We start from the raw sequence: 25793 nt of genomic DNA on the forward strand, positions 1-25793 counted from the left end.
AGGGATTTCCAGGACACGAAGGAGGTGGCTGGCCATTGCGGCCCTCAGGTTGCACCCTGCGTCTCACCTGCCCCGCCGGTGCCCCCGGAGCTCAGGTGAGGTCCCGGGCCCCCCACCCTGTTCCCAGGAGACCGGGGCGCAGTGACTGGAGGAGTCACCCTGGCGGGAAGGTTTCAATAAATTCAGCCACTCTCTCCAGGACGGCCTAAGAGAAGCAGGGTCTGGAATCAATTTGCAGCTTTTCCCTGACTCCACTCTGACTGACTTCTTTGATAGGCAGTTTTACGGAATACTTGCCCTGCTCTGCTGCAGCTCTTGTTCCCGGGGGGCTGTGTGCCCGCCGAGAAATCTGGGTGTCTCTGGGCTCCAGGCCCACCGATGCTGAACTCGGGCCCACAGCGTCCGTGCTTGTGGTGAGAGCAGCTTCATCTGTGTGCGAATTGTGCTCCGGGATGAATATCCCTTGGAGAAGATGCAGGGCCAGGTCTGTTCTCTTTCTGAGGGATGTGGGCCTTATAACATCATCCCATCCCTGGATGCCCAAGGGATTTATGAAAACACACCTACCAGGAAGTTATGCCACATCCAAATAATGAGATCATTTCTCTTTTTCCTTTTTTTTTTTCTGTTTAAATGCTGATTCTCTTTTGTCCAGCTTTTCACACGCGTTTGAACTGGCTTTTCTTGGTGTGTGTCCTCTTTTGTTTAACCACCGGAAATTGGAGTGCTTCAGGGCTTTTGTTCTCACATAAAACCTTGGCTGCTTTTTCTCCCGATATTTGGAAAAGTCAAGGTGCCACGTGGGCTGCCCACACACAGGGAGGGGCGTGCAGGGGTCTGGGGCCGCCCTAGTTCCTCTCCTTTCCTCTCCCGCCCGCTGGGAACTTCTGTGTTGTCTTCCAAGGTCGGTAAAATTCCCTGTAAACTTCCATCCTTTACACACTTTCCCTCAAAGAGTCTAATTCCAGAATTACCCACTAATCTGGACTGGATTAGCAGTCAGCTGTGTAGACAGACTGGCAAGGAAACTCCTGGAAATCACCACCTCCTTGGTAGGGGTGCTGGACACGGACCTTAGTGGGCTGGCTGTTGGGTGAAGGCTGAGACCCAGTTTCCTTTTGATTTAATGGGAACAGGTCAAAGGGCCCCTGAACAGTATACAACACTCCAGTTCAAAGTAGATCTTGGAAGACACTGAAAGAAGAAGGAAGAATGTGGGAATGCAGTGGGACAGGGTTCTTTCATCCTAACCCAGTCGGGCTTTTGATTAGCTGTAGATGTTAAGACCAAAAAGAGGGCAGCCCCCAGAGCAGGCTTCCCCGAGTGAAATGGAAGTTCCGAGGAATGATGGACTTGTCCTGTTTCCAGCTGAATCCGTTGTGAAATTCTGGGAGACTCTGAATGAGAAATCATCCTTGTTTCCATGTATTTTGAATAAATAAAGTTGTTGGTGATTCAGAAGTTGTCTTTACAACAGCGAGGATTGTTAGCTATGAATTCTCTGCTGTGTGTTACACATACACACCACATAATGGGGAGAACTGCCCATCCTCTCTCCCTCCCCTGCCCTCCCCCAGGTCCGCCCGAGAGCTCTGGGTAAGATCACTGGCGAGGAGCAGCTTCAGGAAAGAACCTGGGACCTTCCAGCCCTCGGAGGTGGAGCCGAGAGGCGGAACTGGCACAGGTGCCTAAGGCAGCAGCCGGGAAGGTGGAAGGCGGCACAGAGGTGGGCCCCACCTGGAGACAGAGCACGCTGGAGGCGCTGGCCCGAGGCTGCTGAGAAGCGGGGTCAGGTGAAGCCAGGAACCTGCAAGAAGGAGGCCCTTGCTGAGCTGGACAGGAGTGACTTCTGTCAACTCCATTCGACAGGCTTTACATAAAGGAGTTCAGTTATTCAAGAAATAGGCATGTGCGTTGTTTGCAATGATGACAAATTTAGGAAAAAAATCCGATGTGACCTCCAAGTCCCCCCCTGCCCCCGCCATGGGACAGGATCTCTGGTCCTAATTCCCACCCTCCTGCCCAGGGGAGCCATGGCCATTACAGAGCATCCCAAACCCCGGGTCCAAACTCTGAGATGTCTAGGAGACGGGGTGACACAGATGAAGGTAATGTGGGGCAGGTCGGTACTTCTGGGGGAGGGAGATGCCGTCGCCCACGCAAAGCTGGGCTTGATGGGAGGGTGCGAGGGAGGGGGGCTCCCACCAAGGTCTGCACTTTAATTCCTCTTTGTGACTTGTCCCAACTCTTCCTTTCATTCCTTCCTTTATTCAAACAACATTTTGGTCGCTCATTATTGTCACTATGAGAGATGCTGGGGAGGAAAGTGACCCACACACCTGCCAAAGTCTCTGCCTTCACCTGTCGTTATTCCCGTAAAGATACCTGTGTCCTGTGCCCATACGTAGGAGGTGTGACAGGAGGGCCAGCTCAGGCACGGGGTGCCCGAGGGAGTCATTTGAGCGCTCAGCCCTCTCCCCGATGGATCGAATCGTTACGTCTCGGGGAGCCCCAGGCACCAGCAGTAGTGTCCCCAGGTGATGTCCAGGTGCAGCCAGAGCTGGGAGAGCACCACCGCGTAGAGCAGTGTCCCTCCAAGTGTGGCCCTGGACCACCAGCAGTAGCCCCTGGGACTGCAGAGGTGCCGTCCCACCCAGACCTATGGAATCGGTGTCCCCGAGCCCTCTGGGGGTTCTGACCTGCACTAACGTCAACTCCAAGAGTCAGACGGGGAGAGGCTGGTGCAGAGCTGTCACAGGACACATATACTTACAACCACTCCACACAGGGTGGAGTGCCTCCTGTGAGCCAGGTCTACGAAGAGCAAAAGAGAGACATTCTTGCCCTCCAGGGATTTACAGTCCGTACTGGGAAACATGCAGAGCAACTGGACATCCGTAACAGGATAGACTAACACGTAAATAATCGCAGACTTTTGGATGGTTTTCTGATGACATGGGTGACACTCAGAGACTATTTTTTAAACTCCAGTCACAAGCTGGCTGACGGCGTGTACTAGTCCGCAGTCACACTTCCTTTCCTACTGAGTTTTGTGGACTTTTTTCCCTTGGTCTTTGGCATTGCTTGTTGGAAAACCAAGCCTAAAAGGAATTCTCCCCTTGGTAGACGACTTCCTTTTTCTGCTTGTATGTTGGGAAAAAATGTTCGTGATCCTTGCAATTTGACAGAAATTCAATAACCTAACCAGGATGTGTCTCAGTGACTGACCTCTATTTTTTTTTCTGAACAAAGATATGCTGTTTTCATCCGCAGATTCAGCACTTCACTCATTTCAGAATAATTTTTGTGTTGTATCTCTGATTTTTTAAAACACAACTCAACAATTCTTATGTGGCTAGACCTAGCCCTTCATGGCTATTAAAAGTTGCTAGAGGTGTTTAGAGTGGGATATTCTCATAGGCTGGCATTGTTTTCTCAGATATGACACCAAAAGCACTAGCAACAAAAGAAATAAACAGATAGATTGGACTTGACCAAAGTTAAAAACTTTTGTGTTTCACAGGACATTATCGTGAAAGTGTAGAGACAAACCACGGAATGGAAGAAATATTTGTAAATCACAATATGATAAGGGTTTAATGTCCGTAATATATAAAGAACTCTTACAATTCAACAATAAAAAGGCAACCCACTTTAAAAATGGGCAAAGGATTTGAATAGACGTTTTTTTCAAAGAAGGGATGCAAAGAAGGTTTACAGGAAAAGATACTCAGCATACTCATCAAATGCAAGTCAAAAGCACAATGAGAAATCACTCCACAGCCACTCGGACAGCCATGATGAAAAGGTGAACAATAGCTGGTGTTGCAGAGGGCGGGAGATGTTGGAACCTGATACAGTGCCGGTGGGAGGGCAAGGCAGTGTGGCCACTTTAGAAAACAATCTGGCAGCTACTCAAAGCTAAGCTGAGTTACCACGTGACCCCGCAATTCCACTCCTAGGTATATACCCCCCAAACTGAAAACACGTGTGTACACAAAAGCTTGTGTACATGGATCTCCATAGCAGCATTATACGCAAAAGGCAAAAAGTGGGAAAAACCCAAATGACTATGACCTGATAAACGGATTAACAAGATGTGGTGTAGCAGTACAACGAAAAGTTATTCAGCCTTAAAAAGGAAGACTACATAGGAAGGAAGTTTACAACATGGATGAGACTTGGAAACGTTGCGCCACATGATTGCAGCCAAACGCAGAAGACCCCATATCGTATGATTCCTCGCACGTGAAGCTTCCAGAACAGGCAAATCTACAGAGACGTTAAATAGATCAGGGATGGCCTGGGAGAGGGCTGGGGACAGGGGAGGAAGTGGGAGTAACCCCCAGTGGGCACGGGGTTTCTTCTGCGGTGAGTAAAGTGCCCAAAATCAATTGTGGTGAGGACGGCGCCACTCTGTGACTGCACTAAAGGCCACTGAACTGTATACACTAAATGGGTGACTCTTACGTCCGGGAAGTATATCTCAATAAGGCTGTTAAAAACTTAGTAGGTCTCTGACCTACGTGCTTCTGGTCACTTCCATATGCCACTAGCCACACCCAGAGGATATTTCAAGAATAATTCTCAAAGTTGCTTACTTTCTTTGCTTTCCTGCCCTCAGGACCCTGGCTCCTCCACCCCTCATTCTTGCTGGGCTTCCTCCCACCCCACCCCCACCCCGCCCCCGGCCAGTTTCATCCCCGAAATATCTGTGGAGGCCACACCTCCACGTGCTCTTAGTCATGTTACCAAATGGGCAGGGTTTACGCCTTTTGCTCTGGAAGGCTCTCCTGGTTGCCTCTGTTCCTGCTCGGATCTGGAATCGCTGGGTTTTTCCTTTCCTTAAGGCTCCACATTTCTGGGCTTTCTCCATCCACTTTCATATCTGCTTGCTGTGTTCTGTACCAGTCTTTCCTGAGACCAGTTCTTTCTTGAAACACCTTGACGAGTGCAGCCAATGAGGCCAACACGCAGCACTCACCTAGCTCTTTTAAGGTCTTTAAAACTTTTCTACTTTGAAAAAAGCAGCAGAAACACTACGATTCAACTCCCATAAGCCTAAAACCAGGTTCACCATTTCCTAACATTTTGCCCTAATTGTTGTAGTACTATAAACTGTGGCCTTATGGAAAGAAGAGGGTACAGTAATTTCATACTAGGAAAGCCCACTAATAACATAAACCTACCAAACCATCAATCAGCCAGTCAATACTTAGTTCCAGTTTTGTGCTCAACATTCTGAGGATACAAAAGGAAAATGAAATATGGCACCCACCCCCTGAATTCTAGGTGGAGAGGCCTGATAACTTACCTGAAACCAGTGTGAAATGGGAAGAGACTGTAAAAGTAATAGAAGTTCATAGAAGGCTGGAAGAATTCTAAAATTATTGTGAGGAAACTTAGAAATTGTCCTCTCCAAACTCCTATTCTGTGGACAAATCCTCTCTACATCTTTTCTTACCACTGACCCTACAGTCTCGGCTCAAATATTTTCAGCGTTGAAACCCACGACCTAGCAGTACAATCCATCCTGCCTGCTCTGTCAGCGATTCTCCTCACGCTCGATCAGAAAGGGCTTTGCTCTAACCTTCACCTCTTGGCCCCAGTTTAGTCCCAGCAAGTGGCTCCTGGCTGATCCCATCCCTGGGTGGAGCTTGGACGCAAAAGGCAGGCACAGACTCCGCACCGCACCTGCAGCCATCTGAGATCGTCTCCACCCCCCAACCCAGCGGAACATTCTGGATTCTCTCTGTCAGGCCGCGGTGGGCTTCTTGACCATCCCCAGCATCCATGGGGAGGCCCAAGAGCTCCGCGTGCTGCAGGGCGAGACCACCGTCTTCCTCAGCCGTCTCCCCTCCCTCGGCCACAGGGATCGGGGCTTTGGGGTTTGGAATGGAGCCCTTACACCCCGTAGCTGAAGCCCCTCCTCTTCCGGCCGCGTATCACCCTGTGGGGTGGAGGGGTGTGGGACTCAGGGTCCTCCAGCCCCCATGGCCAAATTCTACCTCCGGATTTGCCTCAGACCACCAGGCTCTTCATCCCACTCACACTGTCTGCATGAGAAGCCAGGCCCCTGGGGCCACCCCACACACACGGCTTTGTGCACCCACTCTTCCCACGACGGCTTCCCTTCTCCCCTCAACTGCTGAGGCCATGACACTAACCAAGCTTGGCTTCAGGGCCCTCAGGTTGTGTGTCCCTTCCAAGGCTGGGACCTTCGTCCCCAAGGCAGGGTGCTGGAGGCCTGACAGTTGTCCGCCTGGGGGCCCGCTGAGTCCCAGGGGTGGGGAGAGGGGTGTCTCGAGCCTTTGCAAAGGGTGATGCAGGACAAGGCGCCTCTGGGACCTCCTGGTGGTGGGGTGACCTCAGTAAGTTAGCCAAGACTGCGGTGTCAAACCAATTGCTGCTTTTTTTTTTTTTAAAGGTAGAATTTTAGTTATTCCCTTCGCATTTTAGTTTTTTATTTAATTGGTATCATAAGCCATGGCTCAAAATTAACGGAGGCATTGCTACAATATTAGGTAGATACTCCATAGTAATGATTTAGTAAAATGAATTAGGAACAAAGTTTTCTGAGTGGCATTTTGCCCACTGAAACCTGAATAAATAATAAGGATTCTAGAAATCAGAACGAGAAGCAAGAAGCTAGTGGATCTATCAACATAATAAGAACAAACAAAATAATCTCCACAGTGGCCACAATCACAACATTTTAGAAACTTTAGTATTAGATAAAGGAAAATTGCAGAGTTTAGTAACCATTGACATGAAAATGTACTAACAACAACTGGTAACAATATACAGATGGATCAATTCTTATGTGTTCAGATTAACGAGGAAAACTGAGTTATTTCGAGCATAAACTGTGCCAGCTACATATTGGTTTACATAAATTTGGATGCTAGCAGGAAAGCTAATTTTTGCCTTTTATAGACAGCAAGTATGGCCAAGTCTTTTGATATTTATTGTGTTTCCCAAAAGGAAAAAAAAAAAAAAAGGTGGACTCCTCTTTTAATGGGTTATAACTTTCGGACAAGAGAGAGAAGACAGAGCTGTATGTTGTCAATGTCATGAATGGCCAATGTGTCGATTACAAGAAGAAACACTGTACCAGAAGAAAGCATCTCAAGTGAAGTTTATATTTGTGTCCAAGAAAACGGCAGATGAATGAAGATGGCGGGGAGCCGTCCGCAGACAAAGGGAGGTGTGGGCAGCCAGTCCTGTCGGCTTTCAAAAGCCCCGACTGAGTTCCTTGGTGCCAAGTGTCTGGAGGACACACTGATTTAGCCGTAATTCCGGACGGGCTACGGCCAGCTGTGAGCTGCAGATGGAACTCAGTGTGTGACTTGGAGGACTCAGGAAGGAGGAGGGGAACAGGTGGGCGCGAGACTGGACTTCTGAAGTGACCTGGAGGGGAAGGAAGCAGCCCCGGGGACCAGCGTGGGAGTTGAGGCTTCATGCAAGGCGGAATATCAAGAGGTAGTGGTCTAATCCCTTAAACACGTGGCATTAGCCAGCCAGAGCCGGCGATGACGAGAGGCTCACCTGGGTTTCCTCGAGGGCGGGTCTCTTCTTTTGAAGATGAGAGTTTTCTAGTCTTTGAGGATGAAGATTGAAATTTTGATGCTCTTTTTTCACGCTTATTCTGCTCATGCCGTATTTACAAATGATGATTCTGAAATACCAGTTTGTATTGAAATGTGTTATTTTTTATTTCCTCTTCCTATTTGTATTAGTAGTGGGGCTGGATTTGCTTTCAGTCATGTGCAGCATGACATCATATTTCCTCCAAAATTATTTTTTTCTGTATTCTTTGTAACTTAAAAAATTTTGTCTACATACACTCTTAGCTACCTGTTTAGGAACTCATTCAAAGTTTTATTTTGCCGTCTTTTTGAATAAATTTTTCTTGCTATATTTGCCGCTCATGTGTTCCATTAAATGTCAATCAAAGTTATTTTATAATGTGGCTTTTTAGTTCCTAATATTCACTAGATACAATCACGCTGTTTGCCCTTGCAATGGCCGTGGATAGTGTGAGACAATTTTCCAGCAAATATGCTCTGTTTTGTTACCTAGTATATGTCCATATTAACCATGAGACACAGTTTCTTTAGCGTTGTGATGTGATATTTTCCTTTCAGAGTTAATGGATTAGGTTGCATTCCCAGAACTTTAAAATTGTTCTCAATACAAGTTACATTTTTTCAAAATATTTTCTTATAAAATTGGGGTGCATTTTATACATTTTGTGTGAAGTAAATATGATGTTTATAGCAAGTAATTAATAATCTGAGTATCAATTTCCCTATGACCTGAAATTGTCTCATTAATGCAAAAGCATAAATATACTGAATTGTATTTATCTTAATGTGATTTTAATCTTGATGTAGTTGGTTTGACAATGAAGAGATTGGCAGTAGAGAATTTGAGGAATTATGGACATTTTGTATCTATTATAGCTGATGTAGAAAACCAAAATATTAATTAAGTAGCAAGCACTTCTTTGTGATTTCTGAATTCTTTCTTCTTTTTTCCAGGGAGGAAATATTCAAGTTATTAACAAATTTAGGCATAGAAAAATAAAATACATACCTGATTTTAAATTTTCTAAGTTAAAAACCTCTCAGGAAATCTTGAATTTCTTGTTTTAATATTTTGTGTTTATTATCTTTTGCTGCCTTGTCTATCGGAAAAACAAAACATATAAATACTGAAAATAATATAACAAAAACCAGGTTCTCACCTTTCAAGATGAACAAATGCTGTGTTAAAATATTTGCTTCAGTCCAATCTTTGTACAAGATAAACAAAGTATGTAGGTAAAAGCAGAGTCTCTGGGTCGCTTTGCTACTAACCTGTTATAACTGGAGGAGAAAAGGACAGAGGGAGCCCCAGCTGTGAGCTTTTCCTTCTCCAAACGGAGCCACTGGCGGCTCCACAGAATTCGGTGCTGTCCGAAGCTCTCACTCAGGCCTCCTGCACTTAAACTTTGCAGGCTGTTGGGAAAAAACACAGTAACAACCAAAAGGACGGGTGAGGGCTCGAGGACATAAAAGCCCGAGGTGCTTAGACTTTGGGGGCAAGTAATTTGGATCCAGGCCACTTTGTTGCTCACTCGCCCCGGGAAGGTTTGTTCAGGAGCCGCAAAGGCCCAGGCGGTCAGAGCCCTGGGCTCGAAATGCTGCTCATGAGGTCAGGGATTTGGAAATCAGGCCTGGGTTATGCCTGGGTTAAGCCTCCCCCACTTCACAGGTGAAGACACTGTGGCCGGGGCAGAGCAAGCTCTTTGAGATGCACCGTGAAGGTGACAGTGTGAGGCTGACTCCATCCTCCCCTTCTCGGCCGCCTTCCTGTGAAGTCAGCTCTTCCCTAATCGATCTGAACCACAGCCAGCAATTTTAACATTCAGTAGGTTTCTGGACCATATTTCTTATACTGGGCTTAGAATGGAGGGGAAACTGAAGAAATGTATTATTCTGCCTACTACCTAATGGGGCTTGAGTGCTAAAAGGAGAAGCTGTATGAAACAGCAGAAAGGGCTTCTTTTTCCAAGTAAGTGTTGCATGATTAAATGGTTAACAGGTCCAAACTTCCCAGAGGTCGTGGACTGCCTTCAAAATGCTCCTGGGGATGAAATAGCGTTGGCTGCATACTCAATGCTAGAAAAACAGTTAGTGCTGTTTGCTAATTCTAGAAGGTCCCTGTGCCCATGGAGGGGTCTTTTATGTAGATCTACTGAGAGAATCCTGTGCGTCGTCTTCACGCGTTTTTCATCAACTTTGCTTACCATTGATGTAGCCTTAAATCCCGGTCCTCGTGGGAGGAGAGCTGTGCTCACCTGCCCAGTTACCTGTACGGGAGCCTCCAAGTGTGTGTTACTCAGCAGATTATAAGCATTGTACAGACAACAGCCTCAAGAGAGAGTTCCTTCCTTAAGAACGCCTCCTACTCACCCACAATGGGGGTACAGCTGTGCGTTCCCTATACCCTCTGCAATTTTGGTTTCTGTGCTATAGATTTGGAAATAGTTTATGCCAGTGATCAATCTGGGGACCCCTTCCAATTCTACCGCCTGGTGATGTGACATGGTTACAGTAGACAGGCTCAGACTATGACACAGCTGGCACAGTTACAAGCTGGGTGAGCTGGAGTTTGTTCTGTACCTTCTCATCTGTAAAATAGGCACAAGGGCATCTTGATTACCATGAAAATCAGAGCAGGAGCTGTTGTTGCTGTTATGCAAATATTAACACAAAGTGGGCCTCCGTGGAAAGATGCGTGAGCGTGTGCCAGGAGGAGACCCAGGTTAGACTCTAAATCTGGGCCTGATTCTCCACAAACGGGCACTGCTTTCTCCTAATTCTGCATTTTCTGCTCAAGTGTCCTACTGACTGCACCTGCTGCTGAGACGAGATTTTCCTCTGGGTCTGCAGTTATCCCCGTGGGAATGGAACTGTTGCCAATGGTGCTGCTGAGACAGGACCTGGGGCTGATGCGGCAGCTCCCCGGGCCGGTGACTCTGCTGGGGTCAGTCACTGCCTCCCATGAGGTGACCAGAAATCCTGCGGGGCTTCAAACACTGGTGTAGCCGGCAGGCTTTCTGGGAAAATAAGACGAATCCTCAAAACTCTGCACAGAGGCTTGGTACCAGACCGGCTTGGGGAGGATGGGTGTCTTCACCTCGGGAAGGACAGGGGTGGCCACCTTGTTCAATGTGCTCTCTTATCTGCTTGGAGGAAAATAAATGATATGAAAACCTGCCCATTCTCATGCACTGCAGCAAGTTTATCTCTTTATCTCTTACCTAAGAAAAAAAATCACAAGAGCAATCCAGAATAATGACCATCCAAAAATTATGTGTATCTGGCTTTGGGTTTTGCTTTTGTAGGTGCATGTGAACGTGTGCCTGAAGTTCTGTCTGAAATTTTGCCTTTTACCAAATAAAGACACCCTCCTCTCCATAAAGCTGAGGAAGAACAGGAGAAGCCAAGATGCTGTCCACCTTCTGCCACAGCCCGCCCTCCACCCTGGCCAGCTCTGAGGAGCCCAGCAGAACTGCCCTCCCTGCCCCCCAGACACACCTCTGCCCCCCATCCCCCAGGAGAGAGGAAGAGCAAACCCTGTGATGCGAGACCAGCGTAGCCGAGATGGGGCTGTGAGGAAACCTTCACATGAGACTTGCCCCCGGTCCAGGAGTCCACGTGGTGGAGGGTCAGGTCCACTGGTCACTGGAAACCTGCCTTTGTCCCCGGCCCCTCCGTGATCACCGGCTCCCCCGACCCCCCGACTTCACACTTCAGTTTTCCAGCACCGTTAACGAGCCCCAGCACGTGTACAATAAACGCTGCTCTCTGACATTCAATTTTGACTCAGCTTTTTAAATGGCATTAAATGTAACTAATGCAATCTCTTTCTAACCTCAGTTTTTTGTATTTCATTTGTAAGCTCTACCACGAAAAATGAGATTTTCTTAGATCATAGAATCTAGGAATTAAAATGCAGTTTGAAAGACTTCTGTGGGTAATAGTCACTAAAATATTTTACTTTTCATTCATACACTTAGATTTTTTAATAGAAATGTTATTCAGTGTTTTCACCAGAGTTTTCTGTAGAGTATTTCAAGACCCTAGACCCTAGTTATATTCTGCATAGGAAAAATGATTTTCTTTTAAAAATGGTATTTATAAACTGTTTTCATACTTTTAGCAAAGTTTAAAGGAATTAATTGTATCGGTTTTTTCATATGCGTATATAAATACATATATCCATGTAACTTTTTATTGTATTTGTAGGAAGCACTAATGTGCTCAAGATCAGCATGAGTTTGTGCTGTGCACCCTGATCTGGAATGTGTCACGGGGGGCAATGGTAAGTTTCAAGTTTAAATCCAGTAACTGGACTTTTCCACAAATTAGCAGCCGCTGTGGTCAGGTGCCTCCTTAACGCTGGACGCTCCCGCGTGATTTTTGTGACGGTGGCCTCACCCCTGTTCCTTGACTTGGCCGCTCTGTTGGGGGGCAGTGCGGGCCGGGCTCGGGGTAGCCCAGGGTGACCTTGACGTCCATTCTCGGGAGACGGTGCGTGACTCTGCTGGAGAAGGTCGGTTTAGCGGGAGCAACCGCACACCCAGGCTGAGCCCTTTCTGCTTCCTTCCCGTTTATTTACTGCTGAGGGCGGGGAGGGGTTAGCGCCGTCCCCGGAGCCCTGGATCGTGTCAGGCCCCAGCCCTCTGGTGCAGAGAGAGAAAAGCGCAAGAGGGTGAAACTCTGACGTTATCCTTTCACATGTTGTTGGGAAATTAAAAACTAGGTCCATAGATATAATGGCACCTAGGGCTTTGTGTCCCTGTACATGTAAGACACATTTAAAATATTCATGGAAGGGTTTCAGGGAGCAACACGTTCACACACGCCACTGGTTCACAAGCAGATGCAAGTGTCTATCGTACAGAAGGAGCTGTGATTGTGGTCGCTCGGAAGTCTCCCCGTTTCCCCTGGGCCTCTGCCCCCAGGCTGGGGACGCTCCTGTCACCGCCATCTGGTTCAATGTCCCCACTTGGACGCGTCCAGTGATGGAATCCTGCCCAAGACACAGAAGCAGGAGCAAATCCAGGCTAGTAAGAGATGGAGGAGCTACAACCAGGAAACCCCAGCACAGAAACAGGAGCCTCTGGCCACGTCTGGCCATGCCCGTGACCTCGGCGGGGTCATTGGGAGGCGGCACCGGGTTTCCTGCTGCAGTGAATTATGTTGGGGGGCTTTGCGGGGGCCACAAGAGGCCAGGTGTCCCCACCCAGGTCTGTGTCCTGGAGACTCACTTTACCCACACCCTCCAGCCAGGTTTCTGGTTTCTAACTTCTCCCTCGCTTTAAGAAACGTGCTTGGAGACGGCTCTGAACTTGGCTGCTTCTGTCACCAGCCGTCTTTGTCTTTTGTCCTCAACCTCTGCATCTCAGGAGCCGATGGGAAGGGTCGGGTTTCAGCAGAACATGTGTTTCACTGCACTGAAATGTGGGCTGCTCCCTAGCGTAAACACCGGTATATCTGAGGCCAGAGACGGACTCACCGATGGGTATCAAAGCCTGCTGGAACCGCAAAACGTTACTGGTTGTTTTCTAAGGAAAGGTAGTTCCTGCAAGACAGGCCCCCCATCCTCGGTAGCGCCTCATGACTAGAGCAAGCACCTAGCATCACCGGCCAAGAGAAGAAAGCATCCTCTGATCGTTAGTTCTTTTCTTTTGGTAGGAGGGATGGGCTGAGCTAGCTTCTTACCAAATGTAAAATAAATTAATTAACAGAAATTCCTAGGAAGTGTTTCTCTTTGACTTTTTGACAAAAGTAAAAGTAAAGGACCCTATAGCACAGAAATATTTGTTTTAAAAAACCCACAAGAAATGAGGGAAGCTAATATTCTTTGTAGGCTTGAAATACAGGAGAAATGAAGGCTGCTTTATTTAAGAGGCGATGGGTTGGATCAGTCTTGTGGGCAGTGATACATAATAAAGAAGGCAAGGGGACCCAGCCAGCATTATTTTCTATGTTAAAATGTGTGAGTTTTGCCATGCTCAAGAGGAACCAACAGTAGTGAGTAGAGAAACATGCTTCAAATAACGGTAAAGATAATCAGTGTGAACACGTTCTTCACATCCAGCTTTTCCTTTACACACAGGACGTGTAACCCTGAAATGATACGTCCTCCTGTGCGGTGACGGGTGGGGACCGCGCCCCATCCCTTCCTCCCTCCGCTGACGGATGCTGAGGTCCGTCCCTGTGTTCAAAGCACTGGGATGGGTTTCCTGAGCCTCATCATGTTTGCCAACCTTCAGAAGCCAAAGCTTTCTGTCTAAATGCAGACTTAATGCAAAATTCCTCTCTTCATTGTACTTTACATATACATAAAAACTCTGTATTTTTCAAAGGACATAATTTATTATCCATATCTTATTTATACATTAAAATTTTTATTTTAAAAAAAGTACGGTAAACCCAATTTGCATCCTTTAACTCAAAAGTTTATTTATTTACACACAAACTGATTAAAAATTTCTTTGCCTTAGGTGGTACACGGATATGTTTTAAAATCTCCATAAAATAGAATAAAATACTCCCTGTAAACTTACCTGGGGCACACAAATAATAGTAAAATAACTGAAAGTCTAACAAATGTACTCATTCATCTGCCCCCAAAGGAATTGTTGGTGTTACTTCTTCTTTGTTTTAAAACCAGGAGAGAAATTCAGAGTAACATGCTAAATCAAACATTCACTTCTGAAAAATTCTTAAACTTTCTGTGAGGTTGGAGATAATGTTTTAAAAATGGCTAAATGCCTACTGAGACTGCTAAGCATAGATTTTGAAGCACTAGTCCTAGGATTATGGAGTTTTAGTAACAAATCAGAAATAATTTTAACGTATACAAAGCTGAAGCACTAAACTATTACATTATGAAGACCATAGAAACTGGTTTGTAAATTTTATTTTCTTTTATTGTCTATTTAAATTTCAAAAAAAAAACCCCAACTCTTAAGGTTAGGAAAAATACTCAGTAAATAGTCAAGTTTCCATTTTAAAACCACTTAAAAATTGAGAAATACTCAAAGAGCAATAGATACGTTAAGTAACTAAAAATAACTTTCACACAGTTCTAAGCCTTAGAGGAACGTACTGTTATTTCTGCATGTTTCGAATTTTTATATTTCTTTCTTCCATTTTTATTAGTAGTCTTCACACATGGTTTTAGTAAAATCTTTATCTCTCATGAGTTATATTCATTTAAACAGTAAAGAAAGAGCTTTCCAACTTTATGTTTTTGTTAGGATTGAAATAAAATTCTTTAAGGTTCAGCATTTTCCTTGTGAAAAATGAAAAGTGTTAAGAAGGCGACATTTTTGGACAAGGTTTTGATAAGAGTTTTAGGACTGACTCAAAGCTTTTTAATTTCTAGGAGAAGAATAGGATACTTACATCGAGCGACCACACTGACGTTTTACACCCGTTAACAGTCCTGTGCTCTGTTCAGTATTTTAAGGCCCAGGAGGGCGAGGAGCGACTTGGGAACGTGCGGGGGCAGCGCCAGCAGGGGGCGGCGGGGAGCAGAGCCGCCGGCAGAAACCCGAGGATAAGACCGAAACCACGGGTCACGGCCGGAAACACGAAGCTGAACTCGCTTTGAAGGTCTCCTGCATTACTGAAAAAGAGAGAAGAGGAGAGATTTGAAGAAGTGTTTCTGATGGTGAATTTTGTTAGGACTTTAAAAAATGGCTTTAATTAGTTTAAAGACTCCATATGGTTTGGTGCCATTTACATGAAATATCCTCAAGGGGCAAATCTGCAGACAGCGCAGGTGGTCGCCTAGGGCTGGGACCTGGGGCTGGGATGGAGGTTTGGGGGATGCAGAGGGGAGGCGGGGTTCTGTGGCGTAGGAACCATCCTAAAGTCATGGAGGTAAGTTCAGAACTCTGTGAAATACTAACAGCCGTTGAACTGTACCCTGTAAATGAAAGAATTATATGGTGTAAGAATTGTGTCTCGACAAAACTGTTGCTTTAAACTTATGGCACTTTAGAAATCTTAATGTGGAGATCTCCAAATTTATTTCTAACAAGTATTAATGTGTTTCTGGATAATAAATGATAATATGCCCTAGTGACTGAAATTTCTGTCAGCAGTTTCATTTCCAGCAGATACAGATTAATTTCTATCATTTCAGGTGAACCCAGGCAGTTTCTCAGGAGCCCCGGGAGAGAGCAGGTCTGCGGGCAGAGCTCCCTGGTGGTCCTTTGCTCCCCTCCGGGGCCCCCCTTTCCCCTCTGTGGACTGACTGAGGCCTTTGCCCCTCAGCTGTGGTTTTAACTCTGCCATCACAGCACTTGCTCTTCTCTCTGCTCACTTGTGACTGAGTGGAAACTGAGAAGACCTTCCGTTCATTTCCAGCAACTTCTGTACAACCTTTGCACATTTGAGTGAGGGGGGAGAAATGATTTTATTGTCGAACATTTGCTAAGTCCGCTTTGGAAGCAGATGTTTGAACCTTTTGTTAAATTGCTAGGGTTTGGACGTCTGAATAAAACATTACTTATATTTTAAAGTTTTAATAAAATTAGTTTTTTATTAAAAATATTTAATTAAAATTGTAAGAATTTCCAAAATTTGGATTTTATGTGTAATAAATGATAGAGCAGGCTGTCAGATTCATATATATTTAATAAATATATGTCTAACTATACCTCCTGACTTTTTAACTCAGCATTTTTAAACTTAGAAAAGTGGGGATATGTGTTTTTCAGACATAGGACCATTTCTGGAGAAATGTGTTTTGAATCACAGAAAGAAAAATTCCAAATTGATTAACTATATACTCTTTACTTTTTCCTTTATGAAGAAAGATCTTTTGTGTTCCCTCTTGAATTCTTTCATTTCACTGGATCTCTATACAGCCAGTAATTGGAACATACCAGCTTATTTGTTTTCTTTTCTTCTTCAGGATAAACACTTTAAAGACATCAAAACAAAAAGTCACCCGTCTGGTTTTCCCGAACGGTGCCCCGTCTCACAGAGATGGACAGCCCCCATGGCGTCCTGGAGATGAGATGGCAAAGCGGTGACATTTTCCTTGACAGTTTTCACTTTGCAGGTTTACCCAGCTCCCCGGTCCTCTCCTTTGCTCATCTTACTGCCCACCACCAGCAGCCAAATATGCAAAAAGAAGGTTGAAACCCCCCCCAAAGTATTGAAGTAGAAGAGCTGTGGGAGCCTGGCGGAAGCAGCCTTCCGTGATGACGTGTTTACATGTGTGTCTTTGCTGATCTCCAGTCCTCACTGACTACAGTGGCCATGTCTGCCCCGTCTGTCCTGAGGCTTATTTCTCTGTGTTGAACATGTCACTTCCTGGAATGTGCAGAGCACTTCCCATTTACGGGGAGAATCTTAGCATCTTAGAACCGGCAGAGCGGTCTGAGGCTGTCCGGTCCACCTCCCACCCCATAAGACAAGTGCTTTCATGAAACTCTGTGTGGAGGATGGGGTCTTACTTTTTCCGGGAACAGGCGGCCTCTGCCTGCTTAGGCTAACGGACGGCTCTCATGGTGACGCAGCGTGACCTTTCTTGTCACACAGGGGGCCTCTCCACTTGTCCATGGCTACCTGTCACACTCAGGCCGTCGAACTGCCCCCCGAAGCAGAAAGAGGGTCACCGTCTCAGAGCCAGGCTGTGTCGTCTTAGACCCGAGGGAAGGTCACCAGGGAGGACCCTTGCTCCCCGTCCAGGTACAAACCTGTGCTCCCTGAGCGGCGGTCCCCACTTGCTCACATAATTTGTATTGTAGTGTAATATACGATAGTAGCCCTGCTGCTGAGTATATGCCTTCTGACTTTAGGATTATGAGCACAAGTGCATCAGTGTACTTTTATCAGGAGCAATTGACTTAAAATTTCCTTTTCATAATCAAAAGGCACTTCCTGAGCAGTTACAGGCTCGGTGCTGCCCTGTGGTTAAAACAGAGAATATTGCTTGATTTGCCTTCTGTCCTCTGGTCGAGTATAGTTTATACAGTCAGGAGACTTGGAATTACACTGCAATGATGCAGAGATGGCAAAATAAAAGGTCAAAGCTGTGCATTATTAGACATTGATGTAAAGATCATCTTAGTGATATTAAGCCTCACATCCTTTCCGCTTTCTAGTCTGCCCTCCAGATGCTTTGAAGGGGACGGAGCCTAAAGTGTGAACTGAATGAATCTGTGAGTGATGAATGAAGGAGAAGGCCTGTGTGCACGTGGGTGGACACGCACACACTCACACGCTCACGCACGCGTGCACACACAGACGCCCCCCTTCCCCACGCACAGTTCCTGGGTGCTGATGCAGATGAAGCCAGCCACGCCCCTGATGTTGAAAGTGACAAGGAAAAGCCAAGTCGTGGAGGCGTCGGGTTCACCTGCTGAGGTTTCCCGGGATCCCCTGGACGTCCCTGGCAGGGACACGTCTGGTGTCGCAGAGAATCTGCACTCAGCAAGTGAAGGACGGGCACCCTGACCGACCTGTTAGAGTCGGGACTAGGAGTATCTTGGAGAAGTAGAGGTGATCTAACTATGTAAACAATTTTATGTAAATATTTGTAGTTGCTTTTGAAGTTAACACCAAAATAAATCCATGAACTAGAACTACAGAAGTAGGTTTTCTCACAGGATATTTACACAGTATGTTTATGTTGCAAATCGCAAAACAATGATAACTTTTAACCACATCTAATCATGCCTAATGTTCCCCCTGCAGCTGCACTCAGACGGTGGGGTGTCGTCCGTTGTATTTATTTACCAATTCTACACGCTACAATTTGCTGTAATTTAACCCAATTTCAGAAATTATATGATATGCACAATTTTCTCTGAGGAAAGACAACTGAATTTGTTTTTAGAGTTGCCAGATGTCCAGTTTTAAACTAGGCCGTCTGGTATCTGGGCTTTTACCCTGTGAACAAATTGGGACCAGTCTGCACACAGCTCCTCAAATGGGTTCTAGACGAGAGGCCTCCGTGGTTCCAGGGCCCAGGGCATCACGGACCCTGGGGACAGAGGGTGGCCGGCCCGACACGTCCCCGCCAGGAGACGGGCAACCCGTGGAGGAGAAACATGTTCTCATTCTCAAGTTGTGATTCACTGGAGAAAGTTTTCATTTTTCTGGTCTATAGCAAGACTGTTTTGGGGGTGAAGAATGGCTGATAGTTTTATTTTTAAAAAACGACAGGTTGCCAGACAACAAATCTTTCTTTTTTTGCCAGAGTTTAAAGTATTTTTTTTAATTTAAAAAATATTAACGTTCTTTTCAGTATTTTCTTGTAAAAGTAAAATGTCTGGCAGTGCTTAGTTAAATTAAATATACACATACTCATTTACACAGCAATTCTGCTCCTGGGCTTGTACACCAAAGAAATCACACCTGATTTCTCCTCACACAGGCGTCCAGGTGGCTTGGCTGTCCGCCCGGGGGCAGCTTCAGGGGGGTGGTGTTAGAGGCGTGGTGCTGGTTACAATTGAGGAAGACCATCTTTACATTCTTACATACAGTGAAATACATGCATACGAAGCTCATAAAAGACGGGGGCCCTTTAAACTCATTAGTCTGCTGTCTGCAGGGGAAGGCGGGGGCGTGGGTGGGAGGATTGGACAGAAGGAGACATTGAGAAATGGGCCAGTCAGTGATGACCACGCACCCCGAGCGCACGGCACTCAGTGCCCCGAACCTTCGGCTGAAAACGCAAAGCACAGGTGCCCGCTTGGCGCCTGGGCCCGAGGCGGATGTGCCGCGTCCTGTTGGATCCTGGCTTCCAGTTTCTGGCCGAGTTCAGCTTGCAGAGGCAGCGGCTGCCGGCGGTTCGGAACAGTTCATTGTATAGTGTTGCAGCCTCATTTCTGGGCACGTGCAAAGTCCAGTTCTGTTTTTACAACAATGGGCTTGTGCTCTGCCTCTTGCCCGGCACTTTGCTTTTTCTCTTACGTGCACGCACGTGCTGTTATACACACACACTACTTACTGCCCCGTCCCCCTTTCTTTCCTTCCTGGACCCTGTTCGTTGGGAGCCGGGAGCCACTTTGAAATACGAGGCAATTAGCCCAACAGGGCTGCTCAGAGTTCCACCTTCAGCTGCCCGTCGTCATTAGCTGCATTAGCATCTTTACACGTCAAGGTTTTCCAGTGGTTCCCTTCCTTTCTGTGACCGTGGTGATGCCGTCCTCACAGTGACGGGTGACAGACGTTGCCTATAAAAACACCTGGGTCTCATGTTTCTATGTGGAATACTTTGAATTACAGATCCATTTTATTTCATTATTCTCAGATAATCAATGTTTTAATTTCTTCCTAAGTCAGTTTTGTCATTTTTCCCCTGGGAGAAGTATAATACATTTCAAATGTATTGACAAAACTTGTTAGGAGTATTCTCCGATGAACTTTTAGCACTTCTGCTCTCTCTGGAGCTCTGACTGCAGGAGGCCAAGGCCTGGAAGGGCCGGTCTGTGGCCTGAACTCCCACGGGGGCTCCTGTCTCTCCCTGGAGCCCACGACGAGCTGGGGAAGCTGCTGGCCTTCTGCTGGGCCTGGGCTCCTCCTCCAGGGCCCGCCTCTGGGGAGTCGGGCTTTCTGCTGGTTTCTTAACGTGAGTCCCCACCTCCCTCCTGCCGAGCCCGTCAAGGTCAAGACCACCCGCAATGGTGGATCCCCTCCCCCCGACCCCCCAGGAGCCAGCGACTCCAGAGCTGTGCTTCCCATTCCTGTTCCCACTTCATTTCTGGCTACAGGAAGTTTCCTTACTCTCTTCACAGCTTATTCATACATCAGAAACAGTGCTGCGTGTATTATACCCTTTTTTTTGTAATGAGGGTTTTCTGTGTTTGCCATGTAACCTGAAAGAGGGTTCTTCCTCCCAGCTCATAGGTGAGTTTGGATACAGAACTTTGTACCCATGGTAATTCCCGCTGGAAATTTGAGGATTCTCTTCCGTGGTTTTCTGGCTTCTTTGACGCTAAGAGACTGCTGCCATTCTACTGTGGTTCCTCTGTGTGTTGTCTGTCTTTTCTCTCTGAAGCTCTAATAATTTTCTCTTTACCTTGATGTCTTCAACTCCACTGGGTTGTGTCTGTACGTGGATTTAAAGGAAATCATCTATGCGGTCCTGGATAGGGTTTCTTCCCTCATTCTTGCATGTTCTCACCCGTTACCTCTGAGTGTTGCTTCTCTGCCCTTCTCTCTGTTCTGTCCCCATGGAAATCCTTCTGGAAAGGAGTTTCTTTTTCCATATGCCTCTTAATTTCTAATTTGTATTCCTCATCTCATAACTACAATAAATCCTGGAACAGGCGCTCTGATTTATCTTCTAATTCCAGCTACATATAGGCTACTATTTAATCTAGCTGCAGAGATTCTTTCTGATTCTTTTCAATATCTACTCAGTATTTTTTCTTACTTTTTATTTCAATGGTATTCCTTCATGAATTTCTTTGACATGTATATTTAATTAAAATATGGAAAAGTGCAAATGACACAGAAAGTCATTTCTGGGACAGCGAGGCCTCACTTTGTGAGCTGTCACACCCATTCACTGGGGTCACTTTGATCATTTCCTCTATGTGTACATAATTCAGCGTTCAGTGATGTCTAATCTACACACTGGTGTTTCTCATATATATTCTCATTATACAAGGGTTTCTTTTAGCTCTTAATATGTTTCATTAGATCTGAAATGCAAACATTTATTCAACAAATGTTTATTTATTTACTAAGTACCAGGCACAGTGCAATACATTCAATTTTATCTCCTAATTTTTACACTGTTTTATTGAGTCAGTCACCTGATTACTTTGCATTATATAATGCAGTTGTGGAGAATTTTCTTGTTTACTTGGTATGTGCGTGTGTGTCTGTGTGTGTGTTTGGAATTTTTATCTTTTGGTTGGTAAAGTCTTTCTTTTTAAAAATAAATTCATTTTTTCTGATATATGTTACATAGTTGCCATGACATTTGGTAGCTCTGTCCTGACATTTTGGTCACTCTTCTGTATGAAGGTAACTGTTATCGCTCTCTTTCCATAAGGCTACTCTAACTTCTCTTCGTGAGGACCCGGCAGTGAAATGTTGGTTGGGAGGAGGGGGAGGCTCTGCTGAAGAGCTGGGTGGTCTTTGTTAGAAAATGTAGACCCTAGTCCTTCTTCTGAGGCACTGGTAAATGTACACACTGGGGTCTCACCCTTACCCAATTAAAAATACGTTTTATTGTGGTAAGAACACTTAACACGAGATCCGCCCTTTCAGCAGAGTTTGGAGTGCACACAACGTTGTTGACCGTAGTCATCTCTCTACAGTTCATTCATCTGCTGAACTGAAACTCTGTGCTCCATTTCCCTTCCCCCAGTCCTGGAAACCACCATCCCGTAATTTGAGTCTATGAATTTGACTATATTAGATACAGCGTATAAGTGGAATCATGCATATTTGTCTTTGTGACTGGTTTTCTCATTGCGTGTGACGCTCTCAAGGTCCATCCGTGTTGTAGCCTGTGTCAGGATTGTCTTCCTTTTAATGAATAGTATTTCATTGTGTGTATGGACCACTTTTATTTATCCATCATCTCTTGATGGACACTTAGGTTGTTCCCGCATCTTGGCTATTGTGAAGTGCTTCAATGAACATGGGGTACCAATATCTCTTTAAGATCCTGATTTCAACTCTTTTGGATAAATACCTACAAGTGGGACTGCTGGACCATATGATTGTTCTATTCTTAATTATTGAGGAAACTCCATACTGTATTCCATAGTGGCTGCACCATTTTGCATTCCCACCAACAGTGCACAAGGATTTCAATTTCTCCACATCCTCACCAAAGCTTGTTGGCTTTTGTTTTTTTGATAATAACCATCTTGAAGGTGTGAGAGATGGTATCTCCTTGTGGTTCTGATATCTGGTATCTCCTTTGCATTTCCTTGATGTTTAGTGACATGGAGCATTTTTCATATACCTGTTGGCCATTTGTATATTTTCTTTGAAGAAATGTCTATTCAAGTCCTTAGCCCATTTATTTATTTATTTTTGAATTTTATTTATTTTTTTATACAGCAGGTTCTTATTAGTCATCCATTTTATACACATCAGTGTATACAAGTCAATCCCAATCTCCCAATTCATCACACCAGCACCCCACCCCACCCCCCGCCGCTTTCCCCCCTTTGGTGTCCATACCTTTGTTCTCTACATCTGTGTCTCTATTTCTGCCCTGCAAACCGGTTCATCTGGTACCATTTTTCTAGGTTCCACATATATGCGTTAATATACAATATTTGTTTTTCTCTTTCTGACTTACTTCACTCTGTATGACAGTCTCTAGATCCATCCACGTCTCTACAAATGACCCAGTTTTGTTCCTTTTATGCCTTAGCCCATTTTTAAAACCAGTTATTTGTTTTTTAGCTGTTGAGTTGTAGGAGTTCCTTATATATTCTGGATATTAACCCCTTATCAGCAATATGGTTTGGAAATATTTCCCCCATTCTGGCGGTTGCCTTTTCATTCTGTTGTTTTCCTTTACTGTGTAGAAGCTTTTTAGTTTGATGTAGTTTCATTTGTGTATTTTTGTTTTTATTGCCTTTGCTTTTATATCATATCCAAGAAATCATTGCCAAGACCAGTGTCATAAAGATTTCTCTCTCTGTTTTCTTCTAGAAGTTCCACAGTTTCAGGTCTAAAGTTTAAGTCTTTAATCTATTTTGAGTTGATTTTGTGTGTGTCATAAGATAAAAGTACAATTTGATTCTGTCACATGTGGATATCTAGTTTTCCCAGCACTAGGGACAGGCCTTTCCCCCTTGAGTATTTTTGGTACCTTTGTTGAAGATCAGTTGATCTTGTATGTATGGACTTATTTCTGGGCTGTCTATTCTGTCCCATCCATCTATATATCTGTTTTCTGCCAGTACCAAACTATTTTGATTACTGTAGCTTTGTAATATATTTTGAAGTCAGGAAGTGTGATGCCCCCAGCTTTGTTCTTCTTTCTTAGGATTGATTTGGCTATTCATGATCCTTTCTGGTTCCACATGAATTGTACAATTTATTTCTGTAAAAAATGCATTGGGATTTTGACAGCGATTGAATTGAATCTGTAGATAGCTTTGGATAGTGTGGACATTTCGACAATATTGTTTTCCAGTCCACAAACACAAGATGTATTTCCACTTGTTTGTGTCTTTAATTTTTTTCATCAATGTTTTGTAGTTTCCAGTATACAAGTCTTTCACCTCCTTAGTTTACTGTATACCTAAGTATTTTATTCTTTTTGGTGCTATTATAAATGGGATTGCTTTTATAATTTCCTTTTCAGAAAGTTTGTTTTTAGTGTATAGAAATGGAACTGATTTTTGAATACTGATTTTATATCCTGCAACTTTACTGAGTTTATGTAATAGTACTAACAGATTTTTTAGTGGTGTCTTCAAAGTTTTCTGTATATGAGGTAATGTTATTTACAAAGAGGGACAGTTTTACTTCTTCCTTTCCAATTTGGATGCCTTTTATATCTTTTTCTAATTGCTCTGGCTGGAACCACCAGTATTTTGTTGAATAGAAGTGTTGAGATTGGGCATCCTTGCCTCATTCCTGATCATAGAGGAAAAGCTTACGGTTTTTCACCGTTGAGTGTGATGTTCGTTGTGAGCTTTTCATTTATGGTCTTCATTATGTTAAGGTACTTTTCTTTTACTCCTAGTTTTTGAGAGTTTTTATTCATGAAAGGGTGTTGAATTTCATCAAATCCTTTTTTTCCTTTTATTGAAAAGATTGTGTGATTTGTATCCTTTATTCTGTTAATGTGGTATAGCACATTAATTGATTTTTGTGTATTGAACCATCCTTGCATCCCAGGGATAGATCCCACTTGGTCATGGTGTTTGATTGTTTTAATGTGCTATTGAATTCAGCACCTTTTGCTAGTATTCTGTTGAGGATTTTTGCATGTATTCATCAGGAATATTGGCCTGTAATTTTCTTTTCTTGTAATATTTTTGTCTGACTTTGGTATCAGGGTAATGCTGGCCCCATAAAATGAGTTTGGAAGTATTCATGCCTTTTCAATGTTTCAAGAGAGTTTGAGAAGAATTGCCATAAATTCTTTAAATGTTTGGTAGAATTCACCAAAAGCCATCTGGTCCTGGGATTTTCTTTGCTGGGAAGTTTTTGTTTATTGATTCAATCTCCATACTAGCTATAGATCTGTTTAGAGTTTGTATTTCTTCATGATTCAGTCTTGAAAGGTTGTATATTTCTAGAAATGTATCCATTTCTTCTAGTTTGTTGGTGCATAATTGTTTATGAGAGTCTCTTATGGCCCTTTGTATTTCTGTGACATCATTTGCAATGTCTCTTTTTTCGTTTCTGGTTTTATTTATTTGTCTTCTCTCTTTTTTTTCTTGGTTAGTCTAGCTAAGAGTTTGTCAATTTTGTTTATCTTTTCAAAAACCCAACTCAGTTTCACTGATTTTTTTCTATTGTTTTCCTATTTTCTATTTAATTTATTTCTGCTATAATCTTTGCTATCTTTTTCCTTCTACTAACTTTGGGCTTAGTTTGTTCTTTTTTATTTTTCCTAGCTCCCTGAAGTTTCAGGTTCACACAATTTTTAGTATTTGTTCAGACGGGGAAAGGACAAGAAGTAAACTCCCCTACAGTTTACTTATCTTCTGATTCTGAGGTAGTACTGAACATTCTAAATAAATTTTTGATTCACCTATTTGGCTTCTTTCGAGGAGAGAGAAAAAGAGGTAGGTTAGGATTAGTTGCTGAGCTTTGATGCTTTATTCCACAGTTGTATGTTTCTTTTATTGGTTGCCAGATTTTGAAGTTTATAGGATTAAATTATTCTGTGAATAGTTTTTTAAGTTGTGGTAATAACAGAGAACATGAGACCTACCCTCTTATCGGATTTTTAAGTGTACAGTATTACCAACTGTAAGCTGAAATGCAGTCAGCCAGTCTCTAGAAATTGTTCGCCTTGTATGACTGAAGTTTTGTCAGTCATACAAATCGCCATTCCCCATTTCCCCCTCCTGCAGCCCCTGGAAACCACCATTCAGCTTTCTTCTTCTATCGGTTTGACTATTTTAGATTCCTCCTTGAAGTGGAATCATGCAATGTTTGTTCTTCTGTAACTGGCTTATTTCACTGAGCATAATATCCTTAAAGTTCATCCGTGTTGTTGCCAATGGCAGGGTTTCCTTCTTTTTATTGGCTGAGTAATATTCCAAT

At 44.3% G+C, this 25793-nt stretch overlaps 1 long non-coding RNA gene across 3 annotated transcripts in view; it reads left to right on the plus strand.

The window, feature by feature from the left end:
- LOC309638636 overlaps positions 1–25574 on the plus strand; it is a 106226-nt gene extending 80652 nt beyond the window's left edge. The window contains exons 3-7 of one of the 3 annotated variants that reach the window (XR_014251223.1): positions 11799–11874; positions 14950–15237; positions 16489–16638; positions 17121–17270; positions 17687–25574. This is a non-coding gene — a long non-coding RNA (uncharacterized lncRNA). The other 2 variants (XR_014251224.1, XR_014251225.1) reach the window with 2 other exon arrangements.
- Positions 25575–25793: the final 219 nt, after the last annotated feature.

This window comes from Balaenoptera physalus (assembly GCF_965194825.1).
Source record: "Balaenoptera physalus genome assembly, chromosome: 11".
Classification (NCBI taxonomy): Eukaryota; Metazoa; Chordata; class Mammalia; order Artiodactyla; family Balaenopteridae; genus Balaenoptera; species Balaenoptera physalus.